At 46.8% G+C, this 16445-nt stretch overlaps 1 protein-coding gene across 5 annotated transcripts in view; it reads left to right on the top strand.

Annotated features, from left to right (window-relative positions):
* The window catches only part of SMARCC1 (SWI/SNF related BAF chromatin remodeling complex subunit C1), an 845345-nt gene that overhangs the window by 764330 nt on the left and 64570 nt on the right, over window positions 1–16445 (top strand). The gene's annotated exons all lie outside the window — the stretch shown is intronic.

A 16445-nucleotide genomic window follows, 5' to 3' on the forward strand; every position in this document is an offset into this window, starting at 1 on the left:
ACCCATAGCTGGAGTAACCCCACCATGACCAACAGAGTCAGGGGGCCTAAGTTACTATTTGGCATGGGGTCAGACCACCAGGCCAAGGACAGTGCAACCATAAAGGCTAACACCCAGCAGATGCCACTGACAGCTGTCAGTGCCCAGAACCACACCTTTAGCTCTTCACCAACAAGGGATGGTGCTAATTTACAGGCTTCTTTGTGTTCAGGGTGCCTGTCTGCTGTGGTAGAGTGGGAGGTTACCACATCCTGTAGTAAACATCTTTCTTCCACTCTTTCTTCTGTTAGCTGAGGAGCCACCCACTCATGCTTAACAGTTGCCTGACTAGCCAGGACCTCTTGTGGATCAGGTTGGACTTTACCAGTGCCACTTTTGGAGTTCTCCCCTACTGGAGAAGAATCTCTTTGGCTTGCTGGAATCTTGGCTAAAGGTTGTCCACCCTTCCTGCACTGTTTTATTTTCTTTTTCTTCTGGGGCCTACTTGCAGTTACTGAAGGGGAAGCACCTCCAGAATCCTTGGGAGAGGACTGGCACTGGAACAGTTCCTCTCTTGGGGTGTGACCAACCTCTGGGTGGTCATTTCCAAGGAGCCAATCAAGGGGGAGGTCTGCACTGACTACCACCCTTCTCCAGCTAAAAGTCCCACCCCACTGCTAGGGGCACTAAAGCCACAGGCCTATTAGTTACCTTGTCTGGGCTAACCCTTACTCTGGCAGTCTCATCTGGGATGTACTGGTTTGAGAGCACAAGCCTGTCATGCACAATTGTGTGACTGGCACAAGTGTCTCTCAGGGCAGTTGCTGGGATTCCATTCACCAGTAGGTGGTGGAAGTGTTTACTTCCCTCTGAAATCTCCAACTCTCTTGTTGGGCCCTTCCTCCAGTTGAAGGTTATAAGGACCTCCTCATCTGTACTGTAGAGTCATCCTCAATGGCTACACGGGTTACCCCTGGGAGTTTGTTAGGATGTTTGTTTTTGGGACAAGAAATGTCCTTGGTGTGGTGCCCTGTCTGTCTACAGTTGTGGCACCATACCTTAGTGGCATCCCATTTCTTACACTGGTACCCACCTTTGTTTTGGGTTGTATCTTGTGGCCCACCCACCTGAACTGGTTTTTAGGGGCCTACAAAGGACTCTTTTTCTTTATTTCTAGTGTCACCCACTTTCTCCTGGGGAGGCTTTGTAACCCCTTTCTTCTGGTCAGCCCCAGTGGATGTTTTGGTTACCCTAGTCTTGACCCAGTGGTCTGCCTTCTTTCCCATTTCTTGGGTAGAAATTGGACCGAGGTCTACCAGCTATTTATTGATGCAACTTTTCATTGAAGCAATTACTTAGAATGTGTTCTTTCATAAACAAATTATAAAGCCCATCATAGTCATGTGCTTCATTTCCAGTTACCCAACCATCCAGTGTTTTTACTGAGTAGTCTACAAAATCAACCCAGGTCTAGCTCAAGGATTTGTGAGCCCCCCTGAACCTAATCCTGTACTCCTCAGTTGAGAATCCAAAACCCTTAATCAGGGTAGCTTTCATTAAGTCATAGGATTCTGCATCTTTACCAGAGAGTGTGAGGAGTCTATCCCTACACTTCCCAGTGAACATTTCTCAAAGGAGAGCTCCCCAGTGAGATCTGCTTAAATTTCTGGTTGCACAAGACCTCTCAAAAGCTGTGAACCACTTGGTGATATCAGGACCTTCTTCATTTTTGGTCATAGTCCCTTTGGGGATTTTTAGGATGTCAGTATTCTCTCTGACCCTATTTAAGTTGCTGCTGCCATTCATGGGAGTAAAACACATTTCTCTTCTTTCCCTTTCTATGGCTACGAGCTGCTTCTCCAAAGGCAATCTCTTGGCCATCCTGGCTAACAGGATGTCCTCTTCATTGAGGCTGTCCCCAATGCTTACAGAGGCAATGGACTCCCCTGTGGAAAAACCAAGCTGTCTGACTATGAATTTTGGAGTCAGGGTTCTGGGAACCCTGTTCTCCCTAATTAGGGTAGCAAGGGTGTGTTCATCCTCCTGTTCACTAAGTTCCCTATCTGAAGGAGGATCCTCCATAGCAGAGGGGTAGTCCCTTGTGAACTCTGCCAAGTGCTCCTGGAGCTTTGGCTTGGTAGGGTTGGACCCAGTTTTTATCTTTTTTTGTTTTACAGAGAGACCTTAACTCTGACATCCCTAGATGCAGGTAAGGTGTGAGGTTGAGTTCCATCACTGTCTCTTCTGTTTGACTCATTCTAACTCTAAAAGTTTGCATTACTTTTTAACAATCTAAAAACTAGTTCTAGAACTTAAATCCTAACTTTTACAAACTTTTAAACTTCTAAAGAAATGCCAACAGGACTTAAACAAGGCCCTAGCAGGACTTTAAAAATTTAGAAAAATTGTCAAATTGCAAAAATCTATTTCTAATGACAATTTTTGGAATTGTCGTGTGATCAGGTATTGGCTGAGTAGTCCAGCAAATGTAAAGTCTTAGACCCCACTGCTGATCCACCAATGTAGGAAGTTGGCTTTGTATGTACGATCTTAAAGTGAGAGATAGGGTGCACAGAGTCCAAGGGTTCCCCTTAGAGGTTGGTAGTGGCAAAATTAGATAATACTAATGCTCTATTTTGTGGTAGTGTGGTCGAGCAGTAGGCTTATCAGAGGGTAGTGTTAAGCATTTGTTGTACACACATAGGCAATAAATGAGAACACACACAAACACTTAACTCCAGGCTAATAGGTTTTTATATAGAAAAATATATTTTCTTAATTTATTTTTTGAACCACAAGATTCAAGATTTGAAGTAAATACATAAAATGCAAGGTACTCCACATAGGGAAGTAGGGGACTTTGAATTAGAGCAGTAGCATACACAGTATAGGTTAAAATGGCAATACGCTATTTTAAAAGTGGACACAGTGCAAAAATCAACAGTTTGTGGGGGAGGTAAGTATGGGTTAGTTTTTCAGGTAAGTAAAGCACTTACACAGTAAGTCTCCTGGGCATAGGCAGCCCACCATTGGGGTTTCAAGGCAACCCCAACGCCACAGCACCAGCAACACAGGGCCGGTCAGGTGCAGAGGTCATAGGAGGGCGCAAAACACATAGGTGCCTTTGGAGAACGGGGTGCTCTGGTTCCAGTCTGCTAGTAGGTAAGTACCTGTGTACTTGCGGAGCAGACCAAGGGTGGTTTTGTAGACACGGGGGGGACACGCAAGCACACAAAATACACCCTCTGCGGCACAAGGACTGACAAAGTGGTGTTGTGCACTATGGCTTCCTTCCTTCCTAAGGTTGTTACACCTTTTCATGTAGGCCAGTCAATCACCTTGCCTACATTTTACGCACCCCTACATCCTTCTCATGAAGAGGAGAGACTCCACTGTCTGGACCCAAAAAGAGCTTTGGTGTTCTATCTAAATCGTATTAAAGATTTCCTGGTGGAAGATCAACTCTTTGTTGGAAATGTGGGTGCGAAGAAAGGGAAGGTGGTGCAAAAACGTACCATCTCTCACTGGGTACCTCTTTGCATCAAGATGTGCTACGCTTTGGCCAAGAAGCAACCCTCTAGGGTTTGCGCGCTCATTTCACTAGAGCAACTGCTGCTTCCACTGCCTTAGCAGGCGAAGTTCCTGCCCTGGATATCTGCCAGGCAGCTACCTGGGCATCCTTGCACACGTTTCCTATACATTACTGCCAAGACAGTCGGGGCCTTTGGGACGGCTACTTTGGTTGTTCGGTCTTTCTAGTATGATCTTTGGAGGAAAATAGCTCCTTGTTTGCGGGAATTCCCTCCTTACACCAACCCCTTCCCCGCGCCCCCCGCGCCCCCCGCTCTCTCTCTTTCTCTCTCTCCCTATATATATATATATATATATATATATATATATATATATATATATATATATATACACATGCTGTGCACAGTCCGCCATCTGGTGTTGGGCTCGGAGTGTTACAAGTTGTTTTTCGAGTCACGAGACCGAGGGACTCCTCCCATTTCGACTCCATTGCGCATGGGCGTCGACTCCATCTTAGATTGTTTTTTTTCCGCCATCGGGTTTGGACGTGTTCCTTTTCGCTCCGTGTTTCGGGTCGGAAAGTTAGTTAGAATCTCGGAAAAAAACGTCGGTATTGTTTGCGTTCGGTATCGGGTTAGTTAGAACAAATCGACACCGAATTCTGAAGAGCTCCGGTGGCCCTTCGAGGTTTTTTCGATCCCCCGTCGGGGCCTGGTCGGCCCGGCCACACGTGACTTCAAGGCTGATGGAACGGACCCCATTCCACTTCTGCCCAAAATGCCATAACAAGTATCCGTATACGGATCAGCATCTGGTCTGTAACTTGTGCTTGTCTCCCGAGCACAAGGAAGATACTTGTGAAGCCTGTCGAGCGTTTCGGTCGAGAAAGACATTAAGAGACCGAAGAGCCAGAAGATTGCAAATGGCGTCGACAGGACAAGAGCGTTTCGAGGAGGAAGAAGAAGCTTTCTCCATCCACGAGTCGGACTCGGAAGAGATCGAGGCCGAAGAAACGCCAAAAACCGTGAGTAAGACGTCGAAACATAACTCACGAGAAGTCAACAAAAGCCCAGGGGACGCCACCGCCAACAGGCCATGGCTTAACCCGAAAAATAGGTGACTGATCATCGGCACCGAAAAAGGGCGGCACGCTTGTGGCGAAGTCATCCGACTCAGGTCGAGATACCGCCACACAGCAACCTCGGACCCGAGACAGCGGCTCCGAAAAAATTCGGCACCGAGACAGCGGCACCGAAGAAGTTCGGCACCGAGACACCACGCCGAAAATAAAAAAGGTTTCTTCGGAGCCTAAAAAGACATCCGAAAAAGTTTCGGTTCCGAAACATCCAGCCTCGGAGCCGAAAACAGGTTCCTACACAGAGGAACAAGGGTTAACCTCCCAAATGCAAAAGCATAGATTCGGAGAGGAACTTGAAGCTGTGGAACCAGACTATACACAAAGAAGGCTCCACATTCATGAGGACACAGGGAAAATAACCACTCTTCCCCCAATTAAAATAAAAAGAAAACTTGCCTTTCAACAAAAGGACAAGCAGCCACAGGCAAAAGTGGCAAGGAAAACAACTCCACCACCGTCTCCACCACCATCAATACACGCATCACCAGTAACAACTCCACCACTGATGCACTCCCCAGCTCATACTACAATGAGTCAGGATGATCCCGATGCCTGGGACCTTTATGACGCCCCAGTATCAGACAACAGCCCAGACTCGTACCCTGCAAGACCGTCGCCACCTGAGGACAGTACATCTTACACACAGGTGGTCGCAAGAGCAGCTGCTTTTCAAAAACGTAAACTTGCATTCTGAACCAATTGAGGATGATTTTTTGTTTAACACCCTATCATCCACCCATAGCCAGTACCAAAGCCTACCTATGCTCCCAGGAATGCTAAAAAATTCAAAACAGATCTTTCAAGATCCAGTTAAAGGCAGAGCCATAACTCCAAGGGTGGAGAAAAAATACAAGCCACCGCCAACAGATCCTGTTTATATTACAACGCAATTGACACCAGACTCAGTAGTTGTCGGGGCAGCTCGTAAGAGAGCGAACTCTCATACCTCAGGGGACGCACCACCTCCAGACAAGGAGAGTCGCAAATTTGATGCGGCGGGCAAAAGGGTGGCAGCACAAGCAGCAAACCAATGGTGCATTGCCAATTTACAAGCACTTTTGGCAAGATATGATAGAGCTCATTGGGATGAGATGCAGCATTTCATAGAACACTTACCCAAAGAGTTCCAGAAAAGGGCGCAACAGGTGGTAGAAGAAGGACAAAGTATCTCAAATAATCAGATACGGTCTTCAATGGATGCAGCAGATACGGCTGCAAGAACAGTAAACACTGCAATAACAATAAGAAGGCACGCATGGCTGCGTACTTCAGGGTTCAAGCCGGAAATTCAACAAGCCGTGCTAAATATGCCCTTTAATGAACAGCAGTTGTTTGGGCCGGAAGTCGACACTGCTATTGAAAAACTCAAGAAAGACACTGATACAGCCAAAGCCATGGGCGCACTCTACTCCCCGCAGAGCAGAGGCACTTTTCGTAAAACACCTTTTAGGGGAGGGTTTTGAGGTCAACCAACAGAAACCACAACATTACAAGCAAGGCCCACTTACCAGAGCCAATATCAGCGGGGAGGTTTTCGGGGGCAATATAGAGGAGGCCAATTCCAGAAGAATAGGGCAAAGTTCCCAAGCCCCAAAACTCCTCAAAATAAACAGTGACTTACAAGTCACACAACCCCATCACATAACACCTGTGGGGGGGAGACTAAGCCAATTTTACAAACATTGGGAGGAAATAACAACAGACACTTGGGTCTTAGCAATTATCCTGCATGGTTATTGCATAGAATTTCTCAAATTCCCTCCACACATCCCACCGAAAACACACAGTATGTCAAAACAACATATAGAACTTCTAGTCCTAGAAGGTCTATAAGCATTGTTACAAAAAGAAGCAATAGAATTAGTACCAAATCTACAAATAAACACAGGAGTTTACTCACTGTACTTTCTAATACCCAAAAAGGACGGCAGTCTGAGACCAATACTAGATCTCAGAACACTAAATACCTACATCAAATCAGACCACTTTCATATGGTTACATTACAAGACGTAATCCCACTGCTCAAACAACAAGACTACATGACAACACTAGACCTAAAGGATGCGTATTTCCATGTTCGATGGCATGTGTAGCTGCAGATACACATGCTGTGCACAGTCCGCCATCTGGTGTTTGGCTCGGAGTGTTACAAGTTGTTTTTCTTCGAAGAAGTCTTTTCGAGTCACGAGACCGAGGGACTCCTCCCCTTTCGAGTCCATTGCGCATGGGCGTCGACTCCATCTTAGATTGTTTTTATATACCAATACATCCTTCACACAGAAAATACCTAAGGTTCGTATTCCAAGGAATACATTGCCAATTCAAAGTGTTGCCATTCGGAATAACAACTGCGCCAAGAGTTTTTACAAAATGCCTGGCGGTAGTAGCTGCACATATCAGAAGGCAGCAAATACATGTGTTCCCGTACTTAGACGACTGGTTAATCAAAACCAACACGCTAAAACAGTGTTCACAGCACACAAAATATGTCATACAAATCCTCCACAAACTGGGTTTCTCGATCAACTACACAAAGTCACACCTTATGCCGTGTCAAACACAGCAATACTTAGGAGCGACAATCAACACAGCAAAAGGGATTGCCACTCCAAGTCCACAAAGGGTTCAAACATTTCACAATGTAATACAGGCCATGTACCCAAAACAAAGGGTACAGGTCAAAATGGTAATGAAACTGCTAGGTATGATGTCTTCATGCATAGCCATTGTCCCAAACGCAAGGTTGCACATGCTGCCCTTACAACAGTGCCTAGCATCACAATGGTCGCAAGCACAGGGTCAGCTTCTAGATCTGGTGTTGATAGACCGCCAAACATACATCTCGCTTCTATGGTGGAACAGTATAAATTTAAACCAAGGGCGGCCTTTCCAAGACCCAGTGCCACAATAAGTCATAACGACAGATGCTTCCATGACAGGGTGGGGAGCACACCTCAATCAACACAGCATCCAAGGACAATGGGACATACATCAAAGACAGTTTCACATAAATCACTTAGAACTGTTAGCGGTATTTCTAGCGCTGAAAGCATTTCAGCCCATAATAACCCAAAAATACATTCTAGTCAAAACAGACAACATGACAACAATGTATTACTTAAACAAACAGGGAGGAACGCACTCAACACAGTTGTGTCTCCTTACACAAAATATATGGCATTGGGCGATTCACAACCACATTCGCCTAATAGCACAATTTATTCCAGGAATTCAGAACCAGTTAGCGGACAATCTCTGTCGGGATCACCAACAAATCCACGAATGGGAGATTCACCCCAAAATAATAAAAACTTACTTTCAAATTTGGGGAACACCTCAAATAGATCTATTTGCAACAAAGGAAAACTCAAAATGCCAAAACTTCGCATCCAGGTACCCACAAGACCAATCCCAAGGCAATGCTCTATGGATGAACTGGTCAGGGATATTTGCGTACGCTTTTCCCCCTCTCCCGCTCCTTCCATATCTGGTAAACAGGTTGAGTCAAAACAAACTCAAACTCATACTAATAGCACCAACATGGGCGAGGCAACCTTGGTACACAACACTACTAGACCTTTCGGTAGTACCTCATGTCAAACTACCCAACAGACCAGATCTGTTAACACAACACAAACAACAGATCAGACATCCAAATCCAGCATCTCTGAATCTAGCAATTTGGCTCCTGAAATCCTAGAATTCGGACACTTAGACCTCACACAAGAATGTATGGAGGTCATAAGACAAGCTAGAAAACCTACCACTAGACACTGCTACGCAAATAAGTGGAAAAGATTTACTGCAAATTACTCATTCAACTTCATTATTTAGAATACCAGTCATAAAAGCGTTTATGGAAGGCCTAAAGAGAATTATACCACCAAGAACGCCACCTGTTCCTTCATGGAACCTCAATATTGTCTTAACACGACTCATGGGTCCACCATTTGAACCCATGCATTCTTGTGAAATGCAATACTTAACGTGGAAAGTTGCGTTTTTAATTGCCATCACATCTCTAAGAAGAGTGAGTGAAATTCAAGCTTTTACCATACAAGAACCATTTATTCAAATACACAAAAATAAAATAGTCCTACGAACAAATCCAAAATTTTTACCAAAGGTAATCTCACCGTTCCACTTGAATCAAACGGTAGAATTACCAGTGTTCTTCCCACAGCCAGATTCTATAGCTGAAAGAGCACTACATACATTAGACATCAAAAGAGCGTTAATGTATTACATTGACCGAACAAAACTAATTCGAAGAACAAAACAACTATTTATTGCTTTTCAAAAACCTCATACAGGAAATCCAATTTCAAAACAAGGCATTGCTAGATGGATAGTTAAATGCATTCAAACCTGCTATATTAAGGCAAAGAGAGAGCTGCCTATTACACCAAAGGCACACTCAACCAGAAAGAAAGGTGCTACCATGGCCTTTCTAGGAAATATTCCAATGAACGAAATATGTAAGGCAGCAACATGGTCTACGCCTCAGACATTTACCAAGCACTACTGTGTGGATGTGTTAACTGCACAACAGGCCACAGTAGGTCAAGCTGTACTAAGAACATTATTTCAAACAACTTCAACTCCTACAGGCTGAACCACCGCTTTTGGGGAGATAACTGCTTACTAGTCTATGCACAGCATGTGTATCTGCAGCTACACATGCCATCGAACGGAAAATGTCACTTACCCAGTGTACATCTGTTCGTGGCATGAGTCGCTGCAGATTCACATGCGCCCACCCGCCTCCCCGGCAGCCTGTAGCAGTTTAGAAGTAGATCTTAAACATTTGAACATTTGTAAATATATTACTTTAAGCTTCGTTATGTACATATGTATTCACTCCATTACATGGGCACTATTACTAGCATACACAACTCCTACCTCACCCTCTGCGGGGAAAACAATCTAAGATGGAGTCGACGCCCATGCGCAATGGAGTCGAAATGGGAGGAGTCCCTTGGTCTCGTGACTCGAAAAGACTTCTTCGAAGAAAAACAACTTGTAACACTCCGAGCCCAACACCAGATGGCGGACTGTGCACAGCATGTGAATCTGCAGCGACTCATGCCACGAACAGATGTACACTGGGTAAGTGACATTTTCCATATATATATATATATATATATATATATATATATATATATATATGTTCGATGGCATCTGTCGCTGTAGATACGCATGTTCTGCAATAGCTCGCCATCTGGTGTTGGGCCGGAGTGTTACAAGTTGTTTTTCTTCGAAGAAGTCTTTCGAGTCACGGGACCGAGTGACTCCTCCTTTTGTCTCCATTGCGCATGGGCGTCGACTCCATCTTCGATTGTTTTTTTTCCGCCATCGGGTTCGGACGTGTTCCTGTCGCTCCGAGTTTCGGAACGGAAAATTAGCTAATTTCGGAAGATTTTCGTCGGTATTGTTGCGTTCGGGATCGGCGTACTTACATTCCACACCGCATCGAAGATCGAAGAGCTCCGGTGCCCTTCGGGGTAGTTTTTCGATCCTCCGTCGGGGCCTGGTCGGCCCGACCGCGTGCTGAAGAACGCCGATGGAACGGACCCCGTTCCGTTTCTGCCCCAAATGCCACAATAAGTACCCTTACACAGACCAACACTTGGTCTGCAACCTGTGCCTGTCACCTGAGCACAGCGAAGACACCTGCGAGGCCTGTCGTGCGTTCCGGTCCCGAAAAACACTCCGAGACCGTCGAGCCAGAAGACTTCAAATGGCGTCCGCACCGACAGCCCAACGGGAGTTCGAGGAACAGGAAGAAGAAGGTACTGTAAGGAAATGCCTCCTTGGCATGGTTGCCCCCTGACTTTTTGCCTTTGCTGATGCTATGTTTACAATTGAAAGTGTGCTGAGGCCTGCTAACCAGGCCCCAGCACCAGTGTTCTTTCCCTAACCTGTACTTTTGTATCCACAATTGGCAGACCCTGGCATCCAGATAAGTCCCTTGTAACTGGTACCTCTAGTACCAAGGGCCCTGATGCCAAGGAAGGTCTCTAAGGGCTGCAGCATGTCTTATGCCACCCTGGAGACCTCTCACTCAGCACAGACACACTGCTTACCAGCTTGTGTGTGCTAGTGAGGACAAAACGAGTAAGTCGACATGGCACTCCCCTCAGGGTGCCATGCCAGCCTCTCACTGCCTATGCAGTATAGGTAAGACACCCCTCTAGCAGGCCTTACAGCCCTAAGGCAGGGTGCACTATACCATAGGTGAGGGTACCAGTGCATGAGCATGGTACCCCTACAGTGTCTAAACAAAACCTTAGACATTGTAAGTGCAGGGTAGCCATAAGAGTATATGGTCTGGGAGTCTGTCAAACACGAACTCCACAGCACCATAATGGCTACACTGAAAACTGGGAAGTTTGGTATCAAACTTCTCAGCACAATAAATGCACACTGATGCCAGTGTACATTTTATTGTAAAATACACCACAGAGGGCACCTTAGAGGTGCCCCCTGAAACTTAACCGACTATCTGTGTAGGCTGACTAGTTCTAGCAGCCTGCCACAAACCGAGACATGTTGCTGGCCCCATGGGGAGAGTGCCTTTGTCACTCTGAGGCCAGTAACAAAGCCTGCACTGGGTGGAGATGCTAACACCTCTCCCAGGCAGGAATTGTCACACCTGGCGGTGAGCCTCAAAGGCTCACCTCCTTTGTGCCAACCCAGCAGGACACTCCAGCTAGTGGAGTTGCCCGCCCCCTCCGGCCAGGCCCCACTTTTGGCGGCAAGGCCGGAGAAAATAATGAGAATAACAAGGAGGAGTCACTGGCCAGTCAGGACAGCCCCTAAGGTGTCCTGAGCTGAGGTGACTCTAACTTTTAGAAATCCTCCATCTTGCAGATGGAGGATTCCCCCAATAGGGTTAGGATTGTGACCCCCTCCCCTTGGGAGGAGGCACAAAGAGGGTGTACCCACCCTCAGGGCTAGTAGCCATTGGCTACTAACCCCCCAGACCTAAACACGCCCTTAAACTTAGTATTTAAGGGCTACCCTGAACCCTAGAAAATTAGATTCCTGCAACAAGAAGAAGGACTGCCCAGCTGAAAACCCCTGCAGCGGAAGACCAGAAGACGACAACTGCCTTGGCTCCAGAAACTCACCGGCCTGTCTCCTGCCTTCCAAAGATCCTGCTCCAGCGACGCCTTCCAAAGGGACCAGCGACCTCGACATCCTCTGAGGACTGCCCCTGCTTCGAAAAGACAAGAAACTCCCGAGGACAGCGGACCTGCTCCAAGAAAAGCTGCAACTTTGTTTCCAGCAGCTTCAAAGAACCCTGCAAGCTCCCCGCAAGAAGCGTGAGACTTGCAACACTGCACCCGGCGACCCCGACTCGGCTGGTGGAGATCCGACACCTCAGGAGGGACCCCAGGACTACTCTGATACTGTGAGTACCAAAACCTGTCCCCCCTGAGCCCCCACAGCGCCGCCTGCAGAGGGAATCCCGAGGCTTCCCCTGACCGCGACTCTTTGAACCTAAAGTCCCGACGCCTGGGAGAGACCCTGCACCCGCAGCCCCCAGGACCTGAAGGACCGGACTTTCACTGGAGAAGTGACCCCCAGGAGTCCCTCTCCCTTGCCCAAGTGGAGGTTTCCCCGAGGAATCCCCCCCTTGCCTGCCTGCAGCGCTGAAGAGATCCCGAGATCTCTCATAGACTAACATTGCGAACCCGACGCTTGTTTCTACACTGCACCCGGCCGCCCCCGCGCCGCTGAGGGTGAAATTTCTGTGTGGACTTGTGTCCCCCCCGGTGCCCTACAAAACCCCCCTGGTCTGCCCTCCGAAGACGCGGGTACTTACCTGCCAGCAGACCGGAACCGGGGCACCCCCTTCTATCCATTCTAGCCTATGCGTTTTGGGCACCACTTTGAACTCTGCACCTGACCGGCCCTGAGCTGCTGGTGTGGTGACTTTGGGGTTGCTCTGAACCCCCAACGGTGGGCTACCTTGGACCAAGAACTAAGCCCTGTAAGTGTCTTACTTACCTGGTTAACCTAACAAATACTTACCTCCCCTAGGAACTGTGAAAATTGCACTAAGTGTCCACTTTTAATACAGCTATTTGTCAATAACTTGAAAAGTATACATGCAATTTTTATGATTTGAAGTTCCTAAAGTACTTACCTGCAATACCTTTCGAAGGAGCTATTACATGTAGAATTTGAACCTGTGGTTCTTAAAATAAACTAAGAAAAGATATTTTTCTATGTAAAAACCTATTGGCTGGATTTGTCTCTGAGTGTGTGTACCTCATTTATTGTCTATGTGTATGTACAACAAATGCTTAACACTACTCCTTGGATAAGCCTACTGCTCGACCACACTACCACAAAATAGAGCATTAGTATTATCTATTTTTACCACTATTTTACCTCTAAGGGGAACCCTTGGACTCTGTGCATGCTATTCCTTACTTTGAAATAGCACATACAGAGCCAACTTCCTACATTGGTGGATCAGCGGTGGGGTACAAGACTTTGCATTTGCTGGACTACTCAGCCAATACCTGATCACACGACAAATTCCAAAATTGTCATTAGAAATTGATTTTTGCAATTTGAAAAGTTTTCTAAATTCTTAAAAGACCTGCTAGGGCCTTGTGTTAGATCCTGTTTAGCATTTCTTTTAGAGTTTAAAAGTTTGTAAAAGTTTGAATTAGATTCTAGAACCAGTTGTAGATTCTTAAAAAGTATTCCAACTTTTAGAAGCAAAATGTCTAGCACAGATGTGAATGTGGTGGAACTCGACACCACACCTTACCTCCATCTACAGATGAGAGAGCTAAGGTCACTCTGTAAACTAAAGAAAATAGCAATGGGCCCCAAACCTACCAAAGTACAGCTCCAGGAGCTTTTGGCAGAGTTTGAAAAGGCCAACCCCTCTGAGGATGGCAACTCAGAGGATGAAGATAGTGACTTGGAGGGAAATTCCCCCCCTCCAGTCCTACTTAGGGAGAGCAGGGCTTCTCAAGCCCTGACTCCACAAATAATAGTCAGAGATGCTGGTTCCCTCACAGGAGGGACCAACAACTCTGAAATCACTGAGGATAACTCCAGTGAAGAGGACATCCAGTTAGCCAGGATGGCCAAAAGATTGGCTTTGGAAAGACAGATCCTAGCCATAGAGAGGGAAAGACAAGAGATGGGCCTAGGACCCATCAATGGTGGCAGCAACATAAATAGGGTCAGAGATTCTCCTGACATGTTGAAAATCCCTAAAGGGATTGTAACTAAATATGAAGATGGTGATGACATCACCAAATGGTTCACAGCTTTTGAGAGGGCTTGTGTAACCAGAAAAGTGAACAGATCTCACTGGGGTGCTCTCCTTTGGGAAATGTTCACAGGAAAGTGTAGGGATAGACTCCTCACACTCTCTGGACAAGATGCAGAATCCTATGACCTCATGAAGGGTACCCTGATTGAGGGCTTTGGATTCTCCACTGAGGAGTACAGGATTAGGTTCAGGGGGGCTCAAAAATCCTCGAGCCAGACCTGGGTTGACTTTGTTGACTACTCAGTGAAAACACTAGATGGTTGGATTCAAGGCAGTGGTGTAAGTAATTATGATGGGCTGTACAATTTATTTGTGAAAGAACACCTGTTAAGTAATTGTTTCAATGATAAACTGCATCAGCATCTGGTAGACCTAGGACCAATTTCTCCCCAAGAATTGGGAAAGAAGGCGGACCATTGGGTCAAGACAAGGGTGTCCAAGACTTCAACAGGGGGTGACCAAAAGAAAGGGGTCACAAAGACTCCCCAGCAGAAGGGTGATGAGACAACCAAAATTAAAAATAGTAAAGAGTCTTCTACAGGCCCCCAAAAACCTGCACAGGAGGGTGGGCCCAGAGCCTCTTCACAAAACAATGGGTACAAGGGTAAAAACTTTGATCCCAAAAAGGCCTGGTGTCATAGCTGTAAACAGCATGGACACCAAACTGGAGACAAGGCCTGTCCCAAGAAAGGTTCCACTCCAAACTCCCATCCAGGTAACACTGGTATGGCTAGTCTCCAAGTGGGATCAACAGTGTGCCCAGAGCAAATCAGGGTCCACACTGAAGCTACTCTAGTTTCTGAGGGTGGGGTGGATTTAGCCACACTAGCTGTCTGGCCGCCTAACATGCAAAAATACAGACAGCAACTCTTAATTAATGGGACTAGAATAGAGGGCCTGAGGGATACAGGTGCCAGTGTCACCATGGTGACAGAGAAACTGGTTTCCCCTGGCCAATACCTGACTGGAAAAACTTACACAGTCACCAACGCTGACAATCAGAGAAAAGTACATCCCATGGCAATGGTTACTTTAGAATGGGGAGGGGTCAATGGCCTGAAACAGGTGGTGGTCTCCTCAAATATCCCAGTGGACTGTCTGCTTGGAAATGACCTGGAGTCCTCAGCATGGGCTGAGGTAGAGCTAAAAACCCATGCAGCAATGCTGGGTATCCCTGAACTGGTGTGTGTGAAAACAAGAGCACAATGCAAGGCACAGGGTGAAAAAGTAGAGCTGGAGTCTGGAAAAATGGCCCAGCCTACCAAGAGAACAGGAAAGTCAGTTGGGAACCCAACTGCAACACAGCAAAAGAAAGGGAACCTCTCTTCTCAGGAAGAAGTTCTGCCCTCTGAGGGAACTGAGCCTTTGGAGCTTGAACCTTATCAGGTTGAGCTCTTAGGCCCAGGGGGACCCTCAAGGGAAGAGCTGTGTAAGGGACAAGAAACCTGTCCCTCTCTTGAAGGCCTTAGGCAGCAAGCTGCTGAAGAGTCCAAAGGCAAGAAAAATGGAACACATAGGGTCTATTGGGAAGATGGGCTCCTGTACACTGAGGCCAGAGACCCCAAACCTGGTGCCACTAGGAGAGTGGTAGTGCCTCAGCTGTTCAGAGAGTTCATCCTAACATTGGCCCATGACATTCCCCTTGCTGGACATTTGGGACAAACCAAGACGTGGGAGAGGTTAGTCAACCACTTCTACTGGCCCAATATGTCCAGCATGGTTAAGGAGTTTTGCCTCTCCTGCCCCACCTGTCAAGCCAGTGGTAAGACAGGTGGGCATCCAAAGGCCCCCCTCATTCCACTTCCAGTGGTGGGGGTGCCCTTTGAAAGAGTGGGTGTGGACATAGTTGGTCCACTAGAACCTCCCACAGCCTCAGGAAATATGTATATCCTGGTAGTAGTGGATCATGCTACCAGGTATCCTGAAGCTATTCCCCTTAGGTCGACTACTGCCCCTGCAGTAGCCAAGGCCCTCATTGGTATCTTTACCAGAGTGGGTTTCCCTAAGGAGGTGGTGTCTGACAGAGGTACCAACTTCATGTCAGCATACCTAAAGCACATGTGGAATGAGTGTGGAGTGACTTATAAATTCACTACACCTTACCATCCACAAACTAATGGCTTAGTTGAGAGATTCAACAAGACATTAAAAGGCATGATCATGGGGCTCCCAGAAAAACTCAAAAGGAGATGGGATGTCCTCCTGCCATGTCTGCTTTTCGCTTACAGGGAGGTACCACAGAAGGGAGTAGGGTTCTCACCCTTTGAACTTCTGTTTGGTCATCCTGTAAGGGGACCACTTGCCCTTGTTAAAGAAGGCTGGGAGAGACCTCTCCATGAGCCTAAACAGGACATAGTGGACTATGTACTTGGCCTTCGCTCTAGAATGGCAGAGTACATGGAAAAGGCAACCAAAAACCTTGAGGCCAGCCAACAGCTCCAGAAGTTTTGGTATGACCAAAAGGCTGCACTGGTTGAGTTCCAACCAGG

Source organism: Pleurodeles waltl, chromosome 10, assembly GCF_031143425.1.
Source record: "Pleurodeles waltl isolate 20211129_DDA chromosome 10, aPleWal1.hap1.20221129, whole genome shotgun sequence".
In the NCBI taxonomy this organism is placed as follows: Eukaryota; Metazoa; Chordata; class Amphibia; order Caudata; family Salamandridae; genus Pleurodeles; species Pleurodeles waltl.